The sequence below is a fragment of the Coregonus lavaretus genome, assembly GCF_964263955.1.
Source record: "Coregonus lavaretus genome assembly, chromosome: 12".
NCBI lineage: Eukaryota > Metazoa > Chordata > Actinopteri > Salmoniformes > Salmonidae > Coregonus > Coregonus lavaretus.
Genome location: NC_139999.1, coordinates 50,303,874 through 50,326,004, shown reverse-complemented (window position 1 = coordinate 50,326,004; position 22,131 = coordinate 50,303,874). Strand labels below are relative to the sequence as shown.

At 40.0% G+C, this 22,131-nt stretch overlaps 1 protein-coding gene across 1 annotated transcript in view; it reads right to left on the bottom strand.

Moving 5' to 3' along the window:
* LOC311137858 (histone deacetylase 7-like) overlaps nucleotides 1–15,734 on the bottom strand; it is a 72,499-nt gene extending 56,765 nt beyond the window's left edge. Inside the window, exon 1 of the mRNA XM_084172465.1 lies at nucleotides 15,687–15,734. The gene's annotated coding sequence lies outside the window, so the exon portion shown is untranslated. The remainder of the gene's footprint in view (nucleotides 1–15,686) is intronic.
* Between the last annotated feature and the right edge of the window lie 6,397 nt (nucleotides 15,735–22,131).

The following is a 22,131-nucleotide window of genomic DNA, read 5'->3' as shown; positions in this document are numbered from 1 at the left end:
CAGATAGAAAGAAAGGACAGAAATGGAGGGAGGAGACACCTTTCCCCTCAGGGTGGGAGAGGAGGAATATGATGGAAATGTACCACTGTTTCTGAATGCCATGACAAACAGTAGTCAGCAGCGTTACTCACATACTTCCCATAGAGTGCCCGTGTCCTAACACTGGTAAACCCTGTTCAGCTAGGTAGGACAACTAGGACAAGTAAGGATTAAGGTCCTCACAGTCAAAACAAATGTGAACTATCTGTATAGCTAGCTACACAATGTCCATGACTCTTTACCGTATCACTGTCTATGAGTCACCTTCATTACACTTACTCTGCCATTTATGACCTGGTGAACAGTAGGAGTTCATTAGGACAGTAGTAGTGAACAGTAGGTTTACACAAACTCTTTACCATATCGTTTTCTATGAGCCACCTGTTTATAATGTATGAATACACTTATAAATACCTATTAGGATCCATGGTGCATTATAACACTGGGTATAAGAGTTACCCTATTTAGCAATTAGCATTGGTCCAAAATGACTCCAGGAAAACAGTATGTAATCGTCAATGTAATTGTGTTCATTATGATCGGAAAGGAAAAACTGATCCAAGATCAGCACTGCTACTCTGAGACAATTTATGAATATGTGCCCTGAGTAGAGAAATGACTAAGAGCGAGACGTCTGCGAGAGCGTTCAGTCAGACAGTACTTTCAGAAGGAAAACACACCCAAACACTTATTACTGTAGGTCAAATATGCATGACACACAGTCCCATCACCAAACAACAGACTCCAGTACATCTGGGGAACTCTTTAGAACGGGGTGTGGTGCAGTAAGATTGTACCTCTGGGATAACGGGTGCATTTTAGTATAATAGACCCTTACATCGCCATAATAACTAATAAAGCCATGAGAGCTACGGTGTGGAGTGTCTTGAGTGTGGGTAACCTTGGTTCTGTGTCTGTAAGTGTGTTTGCATGCATGTGCGTTTTTACAGACATGCCAGTCAGAGAGAACGAAAGAGCGAGAGAGGCTCCAGGTTTAAATTTAAAGAGGTAAGCGTGTACTGAGTGTACTGAATCTCGAGTGTATGTCTCCCTCTTTCTCTCTCTATGACACACACACTTACCCCACCAGACATGCCACCAGGGGTCTTTTCACAGTCCCCAAATTCAGAACAAATTCAAGAAAGCATACAGTATTATATAGAGCCATTATTGCATGCATACTCCATTCTATCTCATATTGCTAAAATAAACAGCAAACCTGGTTTAAAAAAACAGATAAAGCAACACCTCACGGCACAACGCCTCTCCCCTATTTGACCTAGATAGTTTGTGTGTATGTATTGATATGTAGGCTACATAGTTCTGTTCTTGTCTATTAATGTTCTGTATTATGCCATGTTTCATTTTTTGTGTGGACCCCAGAAAGAGTAGCTGCTGCTTTTGCAACAGCTAATAGGGATCCTAATAAAATACCAAGTCACATACACCCTGCCTTACTGTCAGTGAGGTAAGACTCAACAAGGATGCCGGACGAGGATGCCCAGGTGTGACCAGCATCACCTGATCTTATTCCATCCAGACACATTGATATTTCTGTGAACTCACATCAGTGTGTGCATGTGTGAGTGTGTGTGTTTATGTATGTGTATACGGCTACATGTTTGTTTTCCATCTCGAATTGGGTATTTGAAGAAGCAGGCACTTTATCTACAAGATCCAGTGTGGTACTTCAGTATGGATAAAACTATTAACGTTGCCATCTCTCTTCATGATTGAGAACAAAAACAGCTACTACAGGAATTACCCAGAGGCATGAGAACACTGTGTATTACCAGCAGAAAGAGATGTGTGTTTTCAGAGGAAATGGTTGGGGACACACACACACACACACAGCAGACGACTATAAACAAAGCGTGAGCCCCACTGATGTATGCTAGGACTGGGCGGTATACCGTATTTTACTATATACCGGTATTGATTCACGGACCGGTTTGAGTTTTTACTTTACCTTCTATAACGGTATTTCAATGTTTGATTTGTTAAATGTGATACGCAACTCTGTCCGTTTTAATTGTTTACTCGTTTGTTACTTGAGTAATCTCGCTCCTTCTCCTGCTGCTGCATGTCGCTAACCACGCCAAGCCCTGCCCCCTGTCACTCAAGGAGAGAGCAGTTGCTCGACCACGGAGTCACTGAACAATTTCTTGCCTTTCACTCTGCCTGGTCAGATGGATGCACCAATGTTGGTGAAATGCTGCTTTCAACAAGCGTTCTATAATTACACAATTAGTTTGTGTATCTCACTGTCTGCAAACTACTGTTTGCTAGTTTGTCTTTTCTTAGCAAGGTGTTGCTAAAATATATATATATTTTGCCGCTAATGCTAATCGCTAGTTAGTACATTTAGAAAGCTAGCTAGACAGCTAAGAGTTAGAGCAAACATAGCTAGTTAGCTAATACTGCCTGGTACCAGTACTGGTTTAGGCCTAGATAAGCATGTTTGTGAAACGGTATCTTAACAGAGAGGAACAGGCGAAGCATGAATATGTTTGTTAGCTAGCTAGCTACATGAAATAAGAAAACATGTAATGTAACATCTTATTAGGGTCACTTGGAAACACTGACCAACACTGTGGTTCCTACCGTGTCAATAATACCTCACTAGTTTATTCATTCATTGTCATGTCAAACAATGTATTCAAGGTGCTTCCAACTATAGAATTAGAATAATCATTATATTTCCATGATTCCAACAGTTCACTAATTAACTAGGCCTAGATTTTTTGCCCAAATCATTCTGCATGGCATAGTGTGGAAATTATAATAAAAGTGCAGGAAATGCAGCAATTGAGGAAAATGCAAAAATAATATTTTTGTTTGGAGTTGAATTGAACAGTATAAATGGAGAAAGCCCCATTGAAATCACCTATCATTTATTTGTTGCCACCCTAGGGTCATGAGATACTCAGAAACCATATTTAGAACATTTATTATTAAAAAACATAAAATACCATCATACTGTCAAAAATGTGAAAAATATTGTGTTATGACATTTTGTCCATATCACCCAGCCCTAATTTATGCCCTGATAGGAAATGATCAGGAAGTCTCTAGTGAACAACACATAACCACCGGCTGTGTTCTTACAATGGAACCACAGCCATGATGTAGCTCAGAAACACTACACCAACTATCGACAGTATACTTTATGTAATGTATGCTACACTTAGCATGCAACATGAAAATGCCAACCACAGATATGAACACAGATATGAAAATCTGAGAACTTCTGAGTTTTTGGAGAACTTGTCTGTCTGTGTAAAGGATACCTGTATTGCACTGCTTTGAAGTGATTAAGGACACTTTACAACCGCATTGTTATGAAGTGCTTTTTGAGACACATATAGGAAACATATCTATCACTCATAAAGTGCCTCAAGTGTAGGCTACCTTTACGACCCCATACAGTAGAGTTCTCAGTCAGTGAAATGTGGTCCTAGTCCTATTTGAAGCACGGAGCACAAATTTGGTCATACCCTGTGTGCCTCCATACCCTGCGTGCAAACCCAAATCGTTTTTCTCCCTGGTGTGGTAAATGGTACACATAAGACTTCATCATAAGGTCTAAAAAATAAGGGGAAACTCGATGATAATATTAACACGATTAACAGTTATCACATCAGTATTTCTGTTGCTAAAAATAGACACGAGACAAACTTCTGGTCTCTGTTGAGATCTTCACTTTCACAACCATTGTTATTCTCTCGGATGCTGCTGCAACAGCCTACCACCACACCCAGACACACACACAAACATGCACAGACAGACATACTCAAACTCACACACAGACAAAGACATGCATACACACACACACACACACACTCACAGAGAAACTGAAACAGTGACATCCTGTTGCTAAAGTTAGTCTGCACCATTGACATCCTTCTGGTTCATTTAGGCAAGCAGATGCTGCTATTTTGGTTGAATGTGTATGTGTGTGTGTTACAGATGCCTGTTATTTTTAACAACTCAACCTCACAATCTAGATATTGTTTATTGTTAGGTGAAGGTGAACTGAAAGTAGCATAGTGGAGTTGCTAGGTAAATCACACAATACATAAAGGGCTGGTATTTTTGTTATTTTATTAGGATCCCCATTAGCTGTTGCAAAAGCAGAAGCTACTCTTCCTGGGGTCCACACAAAACATGAAACATGACATAATAGACAAGAACAGCTCATAGACAGAACTACATCAATTTAAAAAAGCCACACGTAGCCTACATATCAATACATACACACAAACTATCTATGTCAAATAGCGGAGAGGCGTTGTGCCGTGAGGTGTTGCTTTAACTGTTTTTCGAAACCAGGTTTGCTGTTCATTTGAGAAATAGGAGATGGAACGGAGTTCCATGCAATAATGGCTCTATACAATACTGTATGCTTGGGGACTGTGAAAAGACCCCTGGTGGCATGTCTGGTGGGGTAAGTGTGTGTGTCAGAGCTGTGTGTAAGTTGACTATGCAAACAATTTTGGATTTCCAATTTTGGATTTCCAACACATTAATGTTTCTTATAAAAGGAAGAAGTGATGCAGTCAGTCTCTCCTCAACTCTTAGCCAAGAGAGACTGGCATGCATAGTATTTATATTAGCCCTCTGATTACAATGAAAAGCAAGACGTGCTGCTCTGTTCTGGGCCAGCTGCAGCTTAACTAGGTCTTTCCTTGCAGCACTCGACCACACGACTGGACAATAATCAAGATAAGACAAAACTAGAGCCTGCAGGACTTGCTTTTTGGAGTGTGGTGTCAAAAAAGCAGAGCATCTATTTATTACGGACAGACCTCTCCCCATCTTTACAACCATTGAATCTATATGTTTTGACCATGACCGTTTACAATCTAAGGTAATACCAAGTAATTTAGTCTCCTCAACTTGTTCAACGGCCACACCATTCATTACCAGATTTAGCTGAGGTCTAGAACTTATGGAATGATTTGTACCAAATACAATGCTCTTAGTTTTAGAGATGTTCAGGACCAGGTTATTACTGGCCACCCATTCCAAAACGACTGCAACTCTAAGGGTTTCAGTGACTTCATTAGCTGTGGTTGCTGATGCATAAATGGTTGAATCATCAGCATACATGGACACACATGCTTTGTTTAATGCCAGTGGCAGGTCATTGGTAAAAATAGAAAAGAGTAGAGGGCCTAGAGAGCTGCCCTGTGGTACACCACACTTTACATGTTTGACATTAGAGAAGCTTCCATTAAAGAAAACCCTCTGAGTTCTATTAGATAGATAGCTCTGAATCTACGATATGGCAGAGGTTGTAAAACCATAACACATACGTTTTCTCAATAACAGGTTATGGTCAATAATATTAAAGGCTGCACTGAAATCGAACAGTACAGTTCCCACAATCTTCTTATTATCAATTTCTTTCAACCAATCATCAGTAATTTCTGTCAGTGCAGTACATGTGGAGTGCCCTTCTCTATAAACATGCTGAAAGTCTGTTGTTAATTTGATTACAGAGAAATAGCATTGTATTTGGTCAAACACCATTTTTTTTACAACAGTTTGCTAAGAGCTGGCAGCAAGCTGATATGTCTGCTGTTAGAACCAGTAAAGATCGCTTTACCACTCTTCGGTAGCGGAATAACTTTGGCATCCCTCCAGGTCTGAGGACAAAGACTTTCCTCAAGGATCAGATTAAAGATATGACAGATAGTAGTGGCTATAGATTCAGCTACCATCCTCAGTAGCTTTCCATCTAAGTTGTCAATGCCAGGAGGTTTGTCATTATTGATCGATAATATTTTTTCCACCTCTCCCACACTAACTTTCAAAATTCAAACTTGAAATGCTTTTCTTTCATTATTAGTTTTTTTTTATGCATGAGTACGATGGCTCACTGTTCATTGCTGGCATTTCATGCCTAAGTTTGCCCACTTTGCCAATGAAGTAAAATAATCATTATAATAATTGGCAACATCAAATGGTTTTGTGATGAATAAGTCATCCGATTCGATTAAAGATGGAGTTGAATTTGTCTTTCTGCCCAAAATTTCATTTAAAGTATTCCAAAGTATTTTTTCCATCATTCTTTATATCATTGATCTTGGCTTCATAATACAGTTTCTTCTTCTTTTTGTTGAGTTTAGTCATATAATTTCTCAATTTGCATTTAGTCAGCCAGTCAGATGTGCAGCCAGACTTATTAGCCACTCCTTTTGCCCCATCTCTTTCAACCATACAGTTTTTCAATTCCTCGTCAATATATGGAGCCTTAACTGTTCTAACAGTCAGTTTCTTAACAGGTACATGTTTATCAATAATTGGAAGAAGCAATTTCATAAATTAATCAAGTGCCGCATCTAGATGCTCCTTATTAATCACATCAGACCAACAAATATTTGTAACATTATCCACATAAAAGTAACAGCAAAATCTTTTGTATGGGCTCATATATACTATTTCAGGCCCAGCTTTTGGAACTTTGGCTTTCCTGATCACTGCATCCAATGGGTACAGATACAGCTTTAGAACAATGTGATCAATACATGTGGATGATCTTGTTCCTGTAGAGTTTGTAAACACCCCGGTAGGTTGATGTAACGCTTAGGCTTCCTCTTGAGTGGACAGCTTGATGAAAACCAGTCAATATTCAGGTCCCCAAGAAAGTAGACCTCTCTTTTTACATCACATATAGTATAATGTACAAACATTGGGCCTTAGACATATTCTGCACACTGATTGGTTCATGGCTAGATTGTCTGTGGTAGAGATTGTATAATGCACGGGTGCCATTGTGGTACACTGGTTGAGGATGCAATATCTAACCCACCACCGTGATGCTGCAACTTTATATTAAATGTAAAAAAATATATAAAAAATCTCATCAATAAGCCTTTTTTATATACTGGGGATTTATTGAACAACTTGACTATTTTAGACATTGAGAAGGTGGTAGAATAGTAGGAAGAAGAAAGAGTTGGGAATGAATGGGTATAATAAATTATATGTTGTAAACATATCACCATTTTGCTTACACCTATCTGACCATTTCGGATCATCGAGCGGCCATTTTGGATCGAGCGGTTGTGGTTGCCAGGGCTCAGTTTTTAATACAGACCAGCAGCTGCCTTCCCCACAGTGCCCCCTACTCAGTGCCCCAGTCATGAATTTACAGCGGGTACAACCAACTGGGGGAGGGGGGGGTTGATAAATTGTTCATATGTACAGTAGGATCTTGATCACCCTGTTGCAGGAGAACTTTCCTGCAATGCACAAAATGTAAATCTTGTAGTCTATTTGAGGTTTAAAAAGGCTTCAACAGTCTGAAATTTCAAAGTCGAAATTACAGACTTTAGAAGCCTTTTTAAACCTCAAATAGACTACAAGTTTTACATTTCCTGCATTGCAAGTTCTCCTGCAACAGGGTGATCAAGATCCTACTGTACATCTGTATAGGACCAATTGCAGATATAAAAAGAGTCTAACTTGGTATTTGGATAGAATTAGTTGGAACACAGAAGGCCTTTTCATACTACTGAGCCAAACTAAGCTGAACCAAGCAGTAAATATCAGAGTCAGCACTGTTTGGCATGGTAGTGTGAAAATGGTAAGAGACAATTAAAACACCTTCCACAGGGCGTAGTGTTGGTGACAAAGTGATGGCTGTTTTTCTTGACCCCAAGCAGCCACTTTCCTAGGACCCCTCCATCTCTCCCTCCCTCCATCCTCCCATCTTTCTCCTTCACTACTGGAGGAATCCACAGCTGTTGGGGACATTCTGTCCCTCTGCTTCCAAGCAGCTGGAGAATCCATCCCCCTTCCTCACTGTGTGTATGTATGTGTGTGTGTGTGTGTGTGTGTGTGTGTGTGTGTGTGTGTGTGTGTGTGTGTGTGTGTGTGTGTGAGTGAGAGGGTGTGGGTGTGTGTCTAACCACGCCTATGTATGCCTGTGTGTGTCAGTCGAGTGTGCTTATGAATGTCTGTGTGTGTGCCCATGTATTAATAGGGCACATTTGTCTCTTTACGGGCACACAGCATGTCTTTGTGTGGGTTGAAGTAGTATATGTAGGTAACTAGGCGTGCTAGTTTATTTATAGTGTCACCTGTTGGTTAACACTTGTGTCACTGTGAACATTCCTGCAGAGCAAGTGTGTGCATATGTTCAAGTGTGTGTGTATGTGTGTATATATGTGTGTGTGTGTGTGTGTGTGTGTGTGTGTGTGTGTGTGTGTATATATATATATTTATAGCATCACCCACTTGCCACTTACACACATTTGTCTCTTTGTGAGTGTATGGTGTGTGTGTGTTTGTGTGTGTGTGTGTGCATGTGTGGTATATATGCATGTCAATGTATTTATAGTGTCACGAATTGCATGCACACACTCGTGTCTTTGTGTGTGTATGTGTATGGCGTGTGTGTGCCTGTCAATATGTTCAGCCTCGTATGGAGTCCTATGGAGGGTGTGTGTGGAAGAGAATGTTTACTTACACAAACCATGCAATTGGCATTGCTCTTCCATGCAATGTAATACTGTCAATAACATTGTTTTAATACATTTGAATATTTTTAGTTTTTAAATAAATACCTGCATTCAACTTGTGCACTAAGTAATAGATAAAACAGATCGCGTTCATCATTTCGCCTGTTAGATAATTTTTCATTATGAAGCTTACCGGTACTATTTTTCAAAAACAGTGGTTTGAGACAGTCACATATGTTTGTGTTGACGGAATATTCTCCTAACCCACAGAAAACTGGACACATGAATGTTAATGCAACGTTCTCCTGAAACATGCCTAGAACATTAATTTCTTATATTCTGAGAACATGGCAACCATGTTCTGTGAATGTTTCGTGGGACATTGTTGGAATATTCTCTTAACCCACAGAAAACTGGACACATGAATGTTCATGCAACGTTCTAATAAAACGTGTCTAGAACATGAATATCTTATATTCTGAAAACATGGCAACCATATTCTGTGTATGTTTGATGGGACGTTGATGGAATATTCTCCTAACCCTTAGAAAACTGGACACAGGAATGTTCTTGCAAAGTGCCCATGAAACGTGTCTAGAAAATTAATATAGAATATTCTGAGAAGATGGTAACCACGTTCTGGGTAAGTTCTGTTTGACAGTAAGGGAATGGTCTCTTGGAAACAGTTATTGCACGTCCCTGGAACATTCCTATGAAAACATTAGGTAATGACCAGTGTTGGGGAAGCTACTCTGAAAATATAGTTACCAAGCTACCAATTACAGTTGAAGTCGGAAGTTTACATACACCTTAGACAAATACATTTATACTAAGTTTTTCACAATTCCTGACATTTAATCCTAGTACAAATTCCCTGTATTAGGTCAGTTAGGATCACCACTTTATTTTAAGAATGTGAAATGTCAGAATAATAGTAGAGAGAATGATTTATTTCAGCTTTTATTTATTTCATCACATTCCCAGTGGGTCAGAAGTTTACATACACTCAATTAGTATTTGGTAGCATTGCCTTTAAATTGTTTAACTTGGGTCAGACGTTTCGGGTAGCCTTCCACAAGCTTCCCACAATAAGTTGGGTGAATTTTGGCCCATTCCTCCTGACAGAGCTGGTGTAACTGAGTCAGGTTTATAGGCCTCCTTGCTCGCACACGCTTTTTCAGTTCTGCCCACACATTTTCTATAGGATTGAGGTCAGGGCTTTGTGATGGCCACTCCAATACCTTGACTTTGTTGTCCTTAAGGCATTTTGCCACAACTTTGGAAGTATGCTTGGGGTCATTGTCCATTTGGAAGACGCATTTATCAAGACCAAGCTTTAACTTCCTGACTGATGTCTTGAGATGTTGCTTCAATATATCCACATAATTGTCCTTCCTCATGATGCCATCTATTTTGTGAAGTGCACCAGTCCCTCCTGCAGCAAAGCACCCCCACAGCATAATGCTGCCACCCCCGTACTTCACGGTTGAGATGGTGTTCTTCGGCTTGCAAGTGTTCCCCCTTTTTCCTCCAAACATAACGATGGTCATTATGGCCAAACAGTTCTATTTTTGTTTCATCAAACCAGAGGACATTTCTCCAAAGAGTACGATCTTTGTCCCCATGTGCAGTTGCAAACCGTAGTCTGGCTTTTTTATGGTGGTTTTGAAGCAGTGGCTTCTTCCTTGCTGAGCGGCCTTTCTGGTTATGTCGATATAGGACTTGTTTTACTGTGGATATAGATATTTCTGTACCTGTTTCCTCCAGCATCTTCACAAGGTCCTTTGCTGTTGTTCTGGGATTGATTTGCACTTTTCGCACCAAAGTACGTTAATCTCTAGGAGACAGAAGGCGTCTCCTTCCTGAGCGGTATGACGGCTGCGTGGTCCCATGGTGTTTATACTTGCGTACTAATGTTTGTACAGATGAACGTGGTACCTTCAGGCGTTTGGAAATTGCTCCCACGGATGAACCATACTTGTGGAGGTCCAAAAAAAAAATCTGCGCTCTTGGCTGATTACTTTTGATTTTCACATGATGTCAAGCAAAGAGGCACTGAGTTTGAAGGTAGGCCTTGAAATAAATCCACAGGTACACCTCCAATTGACTCAAATGATGTCAATTAGCGTATCAGAAGCTTCTAAAGCCATGACATCATTTTCTGGAATTTGCCAAGCTGTTTAAAGGCACAGTCAACTTAGTGTATGTAAACTTCTGACCCACTGGAATTGTGATACAGTGAATTATAAGTGAAATAATCTGTCTGTAAACAATTGTTGGAAAAATTACTTGTGTCATGCACAAAGTAGATGTCCTAACCGACTTGCCAAAACTATAGTTTGTTAACAAGAAATTTGTGGAGTGGTTGAAAAACGAGTTTAATGACTCCAACCTAAGTGCATGTAAACTTCCGACTTCAACTGTTATTCACACTGGAAGAAGTTAAGCTACACTAAAGCTACCCTTAACACAAATACTAAAGTTACTTAAAAAAAGTAGTTCACTACAGATATTTTCAATCATGATGAAGTAACAACTAACTTTGCCACCGCAAAAGTAACACTTCCTCTTATTTGACTATACCAATTAAACTGAGTGGCACAAAAAGACACTTTGTGCAAAAGAGGCTCTTTCTCACATTCACTCACTCTGTCTTTCACTCTCCTTTCAAGCTGTCTTCCTCTCTTTTACTCTCTCTCTCTTTCACTCTATCTTTCACTTTATCTCTCTTTCACTCTTTCTCTCTCTTTGTTAATGTTGTACTTCATCCTTCCCAATGGCTCCATTGGCCAATCAATCAAAAGGTCAGAGGTCAATGTCACGGGGGCATCAAGTCCTTTCACGAAGCCGATCCCTTCAGGGCTAAGGTGAGGTGTCGCTGACTCATATTTGAGAGACGAGAGAGACATGAGAGAGAGATGAGAAAGAGAGAGCAAGAGACATGAGAGAGAGATGAGAAAGAGAGAGCAAGAGAGAAAGAGAAAGATATGTGTAAGAGAGAGAGAGTCACAATCGCACCAGTTCTTATGCATGCTGCCCAACATTTCTCTATGGCTAAAACAGACCCACAATTTTTTAACGCTTTTGATTTAGTTTTTTTTTCTTCTCAGGAGACAGGTCACGAGAGCCAGGTTTCGGGCTGTGAAAAACAACTGTAAAAAAGTGTAAAGTGTGAAAAACGGAGGTAACATGCTCAGAAGGAGATGCTCATAACAACGTCATGAGATTGACTTGATGCCTGTGCTAACTTGACAATAGATATGGTATAACACTGGTATAGCACAATATAACTCCAAATCATGCCTCATGACAGTTCTGTGCCCCCCCCCCCCCCCCCCCCACACACACACACACAATCCCAACACTCTGTGTACATTCCATTCCAATGTGAATGCTTACAACCACAGTGACATACAAACAGCCTTATAAAAGAGGATGTACGGCATGATGACAATAGATGCTTCAGTGGTAATCGTAAAACTCAATGGTCATCCAAACCACTGAATGGTCAATCCAACTCACCCTGCTAATCTATTTATCCAATAGACGTCCACACACTGTGATCCTAGCTACATAACCATGACATTTTCAGATGCTCCTAGTATAGATAAAACTATACTAAATATATTCACGTCACCAAATAATTGATTAAAACACACAGATTTGCAATGAATGTCTATAGTAGCTTCTGCAGCACTCTGTAGGGTAGCACCATGGTGTAGCCAGAGGACAGCTAGTTTCTGTCCTACTCTGGGTACATTGACTTCAATACAAAACCTAGGAGGCTCGTGGTTATCACCCCCTAACTTAGACTTACACAGCAATTATGACAACTTCCGAAGGACATCCTCCAACCTATCAGAGCTCTTGCAGCATGAACTGACATGTTGTCCACCCAATCAAAGGATCAGAGAATGAATCTAGTACTGAAAGCAAAAGATACAGCCAGCTAGCACTACAGTGCATAACATTTGGTGAGCAATTGACTCAAAGAGAGAGAAAGACAATAGTTTAACAGTTTTGAACAAATGTATTTATTTAAAAATAAAGGAGAAGCAAGAGAGCGAGAGAGAGATAGCTATATTTTGTTGTATTCTTTTTCACTTTCACTTACTTAGCTATCGAATGCAGCTAGCTAATTTATCCTACTCAAACACCCGGCTCAAACAGAGAGGGATGCTATGTTAACTAGCTGGCTATGGCTATCCAACAATGGAACTCTTTCAAGTCAAGATATGCGTTTGGTTTTATTTATTTTATTATTTATTTATTTTTACTTTAGGGGGTAGATCAGCTTTAATATTGCAGATAGATTGTAACTTCCATCAATGTAATTGTCTGCATCACTTCCAATCCCCCATATGTTTTTTTTCTCTCTCGCAAATATATATATATATATATATATATACATACATATACACATACATATATATATATATATATATATATATATACATACACTTACATACATATTAATACACATACATACACATATACATATCCTTTAAAAAATATATATATTTCCCTTTATTCCTTTCCAACCCCCACCACCCCTTCCCTAATTGGAGTAAACTAGTGAACAACAATGCTTAGGCCTCTACTTCCAGCTTATACATACTACATACATTTTATGGACACAGCCAATTTTACAATAATTCTATTTTGTTTGTTTTTACTCCTGAACTTCCTCTACCCTCAACCTTGCCGATTATTTTCATGATGTCCATCCGGTTTATGTATATGCCATATCTTTCTAACTGTGCTCTTTCACAAAAGCTCTCAACCTATAACCTATATACTTATTATGGACACAGTATGCTTTACATTAGTTATATTGTTGTTATTAGTTATTGTTAGTTGTTATTAGTCCCATCCTTCAACTTCATTCAACACCACCCATCTATCTCTTAATACCATCCATATTGGATTTCTATTTGCCATATATATATAACACAGATGGGGACTTCTCTTTGGTGTATGGGTCGCTCAGGTTGGTGTCTAGGAATAGGGTTGGGGATCGTTCCATCATGATAGGACAATAAAAAAATTGATTATATTTTTAAATGTATATCCCTCATCTGCACAAAATTGAAAGCTCTCTCTCACAACCCCTGCTCACAGACACACGTTGGTTCTGGGATATGCAACCATTTCCTTTCTCACTCACTTAATGCCACACTTTTTCAAACACAAAAACGCACACCACACCTTCCATCACAATACATCCACACATTCCCACATACTGTGCCTTCTATGTCTTCTGTTTGCTATGTTTTTACCTCCACTATGTTGATTGAGTACTTGTGTTCTAATTAGTTGTATTTGAAGATGTATTATTTTGCTTGTTATCTTTTCTTGTAATACCGTCTTATCCCTTTATAAAATACTATACATACTATAAATGTTCTTTATTATTACAATCCCTACCATGGCTAGTATTGGGTGTTACATTATTCGGCTCCTCTATTAGAACTTTCAGAATAGCCATGGAGTAGTCTTTGTGTTGCGGAATATTTGGTTGTCAATACACAGTTTATCGACAACGAGAGCAACACGCTTCCCTTTTAATCTATTTTCCTTGAAGATTGGGTACAAAACTTTGCGCCGTTCTGCAATCTCCCTCGGAAACTGATCATTCATGCCTATTTTCATGCCAGCAAGTCTTTTACCTAGGCTTTTAACCATTACTTTATCCTTAAAAAAAGCAAATTTGGCAACGATTGGACGCTCATATCTCTGTCCTGTTTGTCCGAAACGGTGTACACGTTCGAGTTGGATTTTATCGACAGCCTCGAGTGGGATTTGAAGCGCTGTAAGAAAGAAGTCCTTCACCATTTTTTCGGCAACCTCTCCTTCTTTTTCTTGGATACCCGTAAGTACTAGATTTTCTCTCATTGATCTAGTTTGTATGTCTAGTAAGGCTTCTCTCAGAAAGTTGTTCTCCTTTTTAAATTCCTTAACGTCCGTTTTACATAAAGCAAGTGCCTAAAGGACTATGGGCTGGTGTCCCAGACTGAGATTAAACCCAGTCCTGGATTAAAAAGATTTTTGAATGGAGATTCTCCATCGAGCATGCTCTTAAATCCAGAACTAGGCATAATCTGTGTCCAGGAAACCACCCCCAAGATCTTAGTCTGCATCATCTTTTCCTTTTTGCTATGGAAAATGTAGTATCATAGTATCGTGATACCACCCCATGAGAAAAAGTGTAGTTCAAACCCTGTACACATGGCAGTGGCACCTAACAGAAACCTCCAAGGTAAGGTTATAACATTTCACTTAAACCCTCAATCACAGTCTCCTTTACACTGTGACTGTTATAACATTTGCATGACTAAGCAAATGGAAGTCACAACAACTGGAGTCGGCCTGAGGCTGTGACTAGCCCTGCTAATGACACTTTCAGGTAAAGTGATACTAAAAATGTTTTAGCGCATCTATGCAGGCATGCACACACACAGGCATGCAGAAAGGCATGCGGGGCAGACAGGCACGTACACTCACACAGTGAATTAAGTTGGTTATCTGAGAGGGATAGAGAGAAAGAGGGAAAGAGGAGAACAAGAGGGAGAGAAAGAGATCTAAAAGGCTATACAATGGGAGAGTAGAGTCGATTCCTCTGGCATTGCATACGTGAAACTGCGTAACTATATCCTCACATTACTAGGACTATGACCTCATCCTGTCTAGTGTGTGTGTGTGTGTGTGTGTGTGTGTGCTACTCTCATGTGTCCAGGTTTTTCCAATTCTCACATGCACACACAAACACACACACACAGCTTCTCACCCATTGCTACGCAACATCAGCCATACTCATAAACTACAGTAGCCTACAGTACATCAAATAATCAAACTTTTCAATTACGTTATGGGTAGTATTTGAGCCTCTTAGAAATGTAATACCTTCACTGACAATAAGGCTATTCTGTTCAAGCTTATGCTTTAGTTGCACAATTACACGATTACCAATTATCTATATCACCTTTTGTAGTAATTTGGGCAAGTTTAGCCTACAATACATGGTGTAGAATACAACCACACCACCATGCAGTTAGCTCACTCCTTACAGCAGGCAATTTAGCCTTCATTAGTTTACAGACGCACCTGATACTACCTCAGGTTACACTACACCTGGAGTCCAGACAACCTTGATATTAGTGAAATATGGAATCCTACCTGTCACTGTCGAAAAACGTATTTCCAGTCTGCCTGTCACTATTTGAGGTCCGTCCAGATTCTATAGGTCCATCTGTTGGGGAGTATAGAAAAACACTCGTGAGTACAACATACATTCAGCACTGAGTGAGTTTTGAGGTGGGCAACCAGATGACGCGAGAGGGTTGATTGTTTCAATAAATGCATAATCAACTACGTGGGTAAACGCAAAAGCGTGGTAACATTTCACACGCGCTAAACTCTGCCTCAATTCTCGCAATATCATGCAAACGAAGAATGCAAGTTCATATTATACATTTAAATTGTACAGACTATTCAAGAGTAGACCAAATAATAAGTAGCCTACCTCCGCAGTTACTATTTGACACATTAATTTGCGATTAGTTTTCTAATTTATTGATGTCTTCAACGCTGATATTAATTAGGGAATAAAATTCAACAGGTGAGGAACATGTGGTCCAATTTTGAGATACATATAGGCTGTCTGTAATATGAGGCTACTGTAAATGTACCGAATGAGATATCTTGACAACTCCAAAAAAATGGATTAGCCTACTTCCCTTCGTCAAACGCGCCAGCGATGCATGTCTGTATTACTCAATTGACATGACTGGAACAAAAAAACTAAACGAAAGGTGTTGACATAATCTGTCTAATTTTCGCATTGTTGAAGCTATAACTTCTGCGACGTTTCTGTTGAGCTGCTCTGTTAATCTCACATTAATCTCCTTTGAGGAACAGTGAAATAAACCACCTCGGTCTCAGGGCTCCACCTGCTGAACTCAAAATGACACTTCGCGTGTGTGAGTACGGGCACACATTTTATCTGCCTGTCTGAATCATATCCATTTGAGCTAAAAGTGGAGCCCACACAATCACACAATAACACTGAAACAGCTCACTCTAAATGTAGGGCTTTATTACATCTGTATCGCTGAAGCGTTAGGGCTACAGATTCTGCCCTAGAAATGTAAAGGTGATTTCCGATTGAGCTGAAATATGCAGCATTGACCGTGAATGCAGTCTCCCCTAACGGTCCGTGCTATTCGGGGTCCTTGAGACGTCCCTACCCCATTGAAGTTGACATTTGAAATGGTTAAGGTAAGAGTTAAGGTTAGGGTTTGGGTGGAGGTTAAGGTTAGGGTTAGGGTAGGGACCTCCAAGGATCCATGTTAGCACTGACCCTCCGCTAACGCGGGAACATTGCCTTTAACTTTAAATCACGCTGTAATGGTGACTTTCCTTGATACGGATTGAATAGAGCACTTAGACACACACACTGACACATAACCATCCCATTCAAACAAACACACGTGCGCGGAGGCACACACAAACAGACTGACACGAACACACAGACATATCTAGACTAGATATTGCTGCAGCGATAATAACGAGTATAGAAAGGATGTGGTATATTGTGTTGATAAAGAGGATTTCGAGTTCACACACACAAACAAAAGTCATACTCGAGTACTAATGAAAAACTGCAAATGGCAAGTGCACGTAGAAAATACATGCAAAAGCATTATAGTAAACAATATGATGTTAACTGAATTGTACGTGTATGTGTATGAATGTAGAGTACCAAGTAGCAAACAGACAGAAACTCACAAACAAACACAGACGATGAATACTAGTGTGCTGCCCTGATGTTCACATACAGTAGTGTCCATAGATAGACTCTTCAGAGTGTGAGGGTAAGATAAGGGTAAGATAAGGAGCATGGCAGCCTCACCCTGCTGGAATAGACAACAACATGAGGTGGCAAACACACATACAAAACACTCCAACTTTATTGAAAACAGGTCATGGCCTTGTCACTCTAAAACGTTAAAACTGGACATTCTTCTCTGTTGAGCAAAGAAGAGGGATAACTCCTTCTATTCAGCTTGCAGTTGTAAAACATTATGGTGTAAAGGAATAGAAAAAAATGGCAATTACTTTTAGTGTTAGGCAGATGTGCCAAAATTATTTTTTAGTCTGTGTGTGTGTGTGTGCCTCTGTGAAGGAAAACATCAGAAGGGCTGTGGCTTTATAGCAGTTTGCCTCAACAGCATTTGCTTTGAAATCATGTACTGCTTAATATTAAATAATATGTTCCTAACATATTTTCAAAGAACCAAAGATTAAATCTAAATGATGACAGTACAAATGGGGGCCACAATTAATCAAAGATGGACCGCAAACGGTCCCCGGGCCACAACATTAATATAAAGTGTGTATTGATCCATGGGAATGCCGTGTTGAAATTCAAGCTACAAGCACGTATCCCAAGTTAGGATTGGGTCCACCCCACAGTCAAACCCATGACTTGTTGGCTGAATACTCTTGCCAAGAGTACCAAAGGAGAGACACTATCTGTGTTGTATTATGGTTCTGATAAACTTGTTGATATCAGTTTGTTTTGAGTGGAATTGTAATTTCGCCTTAAATGAACTTAGGAGAGCCAAAGTGTAAACAGTGCCAGACTGGGTCAGGCGATCCCAAAAGATGAACTGACCTGATTTGAATCTATTTGACCATCCATCAGGTTAGAGTTATCTCCATGGGCCGGGCTCAACGACATATTGTAGACAGAGGATTTGGCCAAATGGAGGACGTTTAGTCTCATTTAAAGGGAATAATCCTATTATCTAGGACAGTGAGTTGAGGAGTGGCTGCTGATCTCACCGAGAATGACCAGGATTGTGAGAACTAAGAGTTTAACTGTGACTGTGGCAAATGGGCCAGACTGCTACTGCTGTTGTGTCTTACAGAATGTTGTCAACATACAGATGGAGTTTAGTAGATTTGACATTCCTTCCAATATAATTAATATACAGTGTAAAAAGAATAGGCCCTAAAACTGAACCCTGGGGGACCCCCTTCGTAAGCTGTTGAAACTCACATTTTCGTGCCCTCCTGTACCACACATTGTGTTCTGTCAGAGAGATAAATGCTGAGGTGTCTGTGTGTGAGGACGGGTAGAGCTGATAGAGATGGGGAGGAGGACAAGTAAGGTGGAGAGGTACAGAGAGAAACAGAGAGGAAGAGAGAGGGATACCGTGCACATATTCCTCAGTAATACTGAAATGTACAACTCTGAGCTCTGTGACCAGTGGGGTGCCAGCTCCGCTCCCAGGCACAGGAAGCCAATAGGAATGAGAAGAATGCAGTCAGGCAATGCAGTGATGGAGGGAACAGCAGTTACCGTACACACAGGTCAGATTGCCAAAAAGAAAGAAAGACAGAAAGAAAGAAAGAAAGATAGATACATACAGCACCTATCAAAGTGTTCAACATGTACATGTATATAGCATAATTAAATATCAGATGTAGATGATTTGATAGAGATTATAATTATGATGTGATACCAGAGGAGTCCTACTGTAGCTTCATACAGTGTTATGATTCCTGGAATATGTCATGCTATCTCAGTCACCGATTTCCTGGTAATGGGTGGAGGCCTGAGGGTATATCCCTGGGCAAACACTAATCTGTTATTCAATCTCTGGGGGGCCACAGGGTGTGTTCACCACCCTCCATCTATTTATTTCAGTCTCTCTGTTCTGTGTCTCTGTTCTGTTCTGTTCTGTCTGTCTGTCTGTCTGTCTGTCTGTCTGACTGTCTCTTTCTCTGATTGTGAGACACTCACCAGCTGAGTTATGACTGCTGTGTGTCACTGAGCAAAACTGTCCTTTCCAATGGCAAGGCAGAGCAGGAAACAAGACCAAGCTGGTCCATCAAGTGTGAAAGAACTTAGAGAATGAACGTAAAGTACCATTGTTGTGTTCCAGACTTTCCGTGGCGCATGTGAAAGATGTGGTTACAATTAGCTTTGACACTTGGAAGGTCTTATATATTTCTGGGGTGTATAGTTATGGTATATTCTATTTACTGATATGGTCTATTATATTTACTGTCTCTCTCTGCCATTACATCAGTTCCCTCTCATATCAGGGTAGTGTGTTTTCTGTCAGAGACCACTCTAGTCAACATCCTGCAACAAACCTCAGACTAGACTGTCGCTAGCTAGCAGTGGTGCAGTGACTTTGAAGGTGTTCAGATGCTAGCGACAGTGGGTTGACTTTCAGCCTTTCCATTCCTGGTAGAGATGCTATGTTACGCTAAGCCACAGAGAAGAGAGATAAAACACATTCGCTCCGTTTCACTGGAAACAGAGATGCTGGAAAGCGCAGCGATACGACGCCCTCACACACTCCTCTGTGTGTGTATTTGTGTGTGTGTGTGTGTGTGTGTGTGTGTCTGTTTGCGCATGTACTGTAACCTCAAAGGGTTGTAAATGTCTTGTCTTATGTCTTGGTCTCTGCAAGCAACAACTTGAAATCAATGACATCAAATGTAGGTTTCATTTTAACCCTGTGCCCTGACTCCTTTGAGACAATGGGAATGAGTTGAAACTCTGTAAACTAGTATTATGTAAGTTTAAAATATAAAATGCTCAACAAAGTTAATTCACGTGGAACACACCGCTTTGATGACAACAAATTGAAAAGACGAGGGAGGACAGAATAATGGATAGAAATAGACAGTACAGCATTTTTCCTTTCGGTCTATATTGCTATCAGTGGGGTTCCTTCCACCCCCAAGTGAGAATTGAGAAAAGTTGTTAGTCATCATACATGAAGCATCATTAACCTTTTACTGCAGTGGGCTAAATCAGGGTCGAACAGAGTGATTCTCGGTAGTCAAAATAGTCAAATCTATTTTGAAGCAAAAGTATACACCTCAGACACATGGTTATGGGTTTTAAAAAAGAAGACACCTGTACCATGTCAGATATAGAGTTGAAATGTATTTAATTTTTAGTTTTCATCCCAATATTACACTATATACATCACAGAAGACTGAAATACAACAAAACTGTTTGACATAGAAACACCAGATTTTAGTCAGGTTTTTTGAAAAAATCTTTATGAATTATGAAATTATGAAAAATATAAATAACATTCCACCCATGAGGCCAAAGAGGGTGTTTTTGGTCATTGATGGCAGAAAAAGGCTACCACTTCCCCTTTTGCACTCTCTATCACACAGTGTCTGTGCCCCCTTCAAAAGCTACCTTTCAAAGTGACAACTAGTGATGATTGGTCATTTTATGGTATATAGTTTTGTAGTTATAATTTTGGGAGGCAGGTAGCGGTTAGAGCGGTGGGCCAGTAACCGAAAGGTCGCTGTTTCATAATACCAGAGCCGATAAGGTGAAAAATCGGTTGATGTGCCTTTGAGCAAAGCACTTAATCAGGGGTACAGTACTAGTATGTATGACCCTGTAAAAACAACGGCACCTATGTGGTGTATGTGACAATAAAACATCTATTTTTGTTGTTATATTTTTATATAAATATACTGAGAGCCATGCAATGACTAAACCTTTCCAGCAGGGGGTGGCAGTTAACGAACCATTTGACCACCCTGTGGCTACTTCTCATTGAATCTCAACATTGGCTAAAGCCCAATGGAGTCTTACAATAAAACATCACCCACCACACTTCCTCTTTACCCATTATGCCCAATACATACTCAACTGTTATATGCATGCTCCCCTTCATCCAAAGCATTCACTATGTTACACATTCACCCGTGTAACTCAGTTGGTAGAGCATGGCGTTTGCAACGCCAGGATTGTGGGTTCGAAATTCACACACTTAACATTGTCGATGATCCATCAGACCCGTAACGGCCCACTTCCCTCTCTGCACTTGACCTATTGTCCAGGTCACTGCTCTACTAAGACTGAGAGTCAACTACTGTCCCAGAGAGAGTGTTATGTCCCAGTGGGCTTCTTCTGGCTGACAGTGACCTTTTGACCTCTTGACCTCTTGACCTCCACAGACTAAACACAGTCTGAGTTGGAAGATTTATCACCGCAACAGAAATACTGACCATAAGTAATTAAAGCGGAGGCAGATTACCCAATCTGGCATTTCACAGAGAGAGTTTTTGTTCCACTAAAATGAAATTAATTTGATTGAATTTAAATTAATGCAATATTCTGAGAACTCATACCATAGGTCCGAAGCATAACACAGGGTGCAATCCGTGTGCAATCATAGTGGTTACTATGCAAATATGAGCAATTTGCACTTTCCATAACTATGTACTGAGGGCATTTTGTGAAATATCACTTTTTTACGATTTTATGCTATTTTCTGTAACTCTCAACAAGAGTTGCTCTGGAGTGAGACACCATCTCTGTTATGGAAATACTTAATTGGTGTGTTATATACAATACATACTCTCATCTACGTCTCGTATAACTTCAATGGTGAGCAGTGAGCATCTATGAAACAGTGCACATCTACAATATGAATTCAGTAAATTGTTCTGCTTAACAGTAGAGATTGATTTAGGTATAGATGACATCAGTCCAAACCTCTATATGAAGCGCTTTCAACTCTCAAACCAACAAGACCTCCTTGGACTGTAATTTGAGTTTGTCACC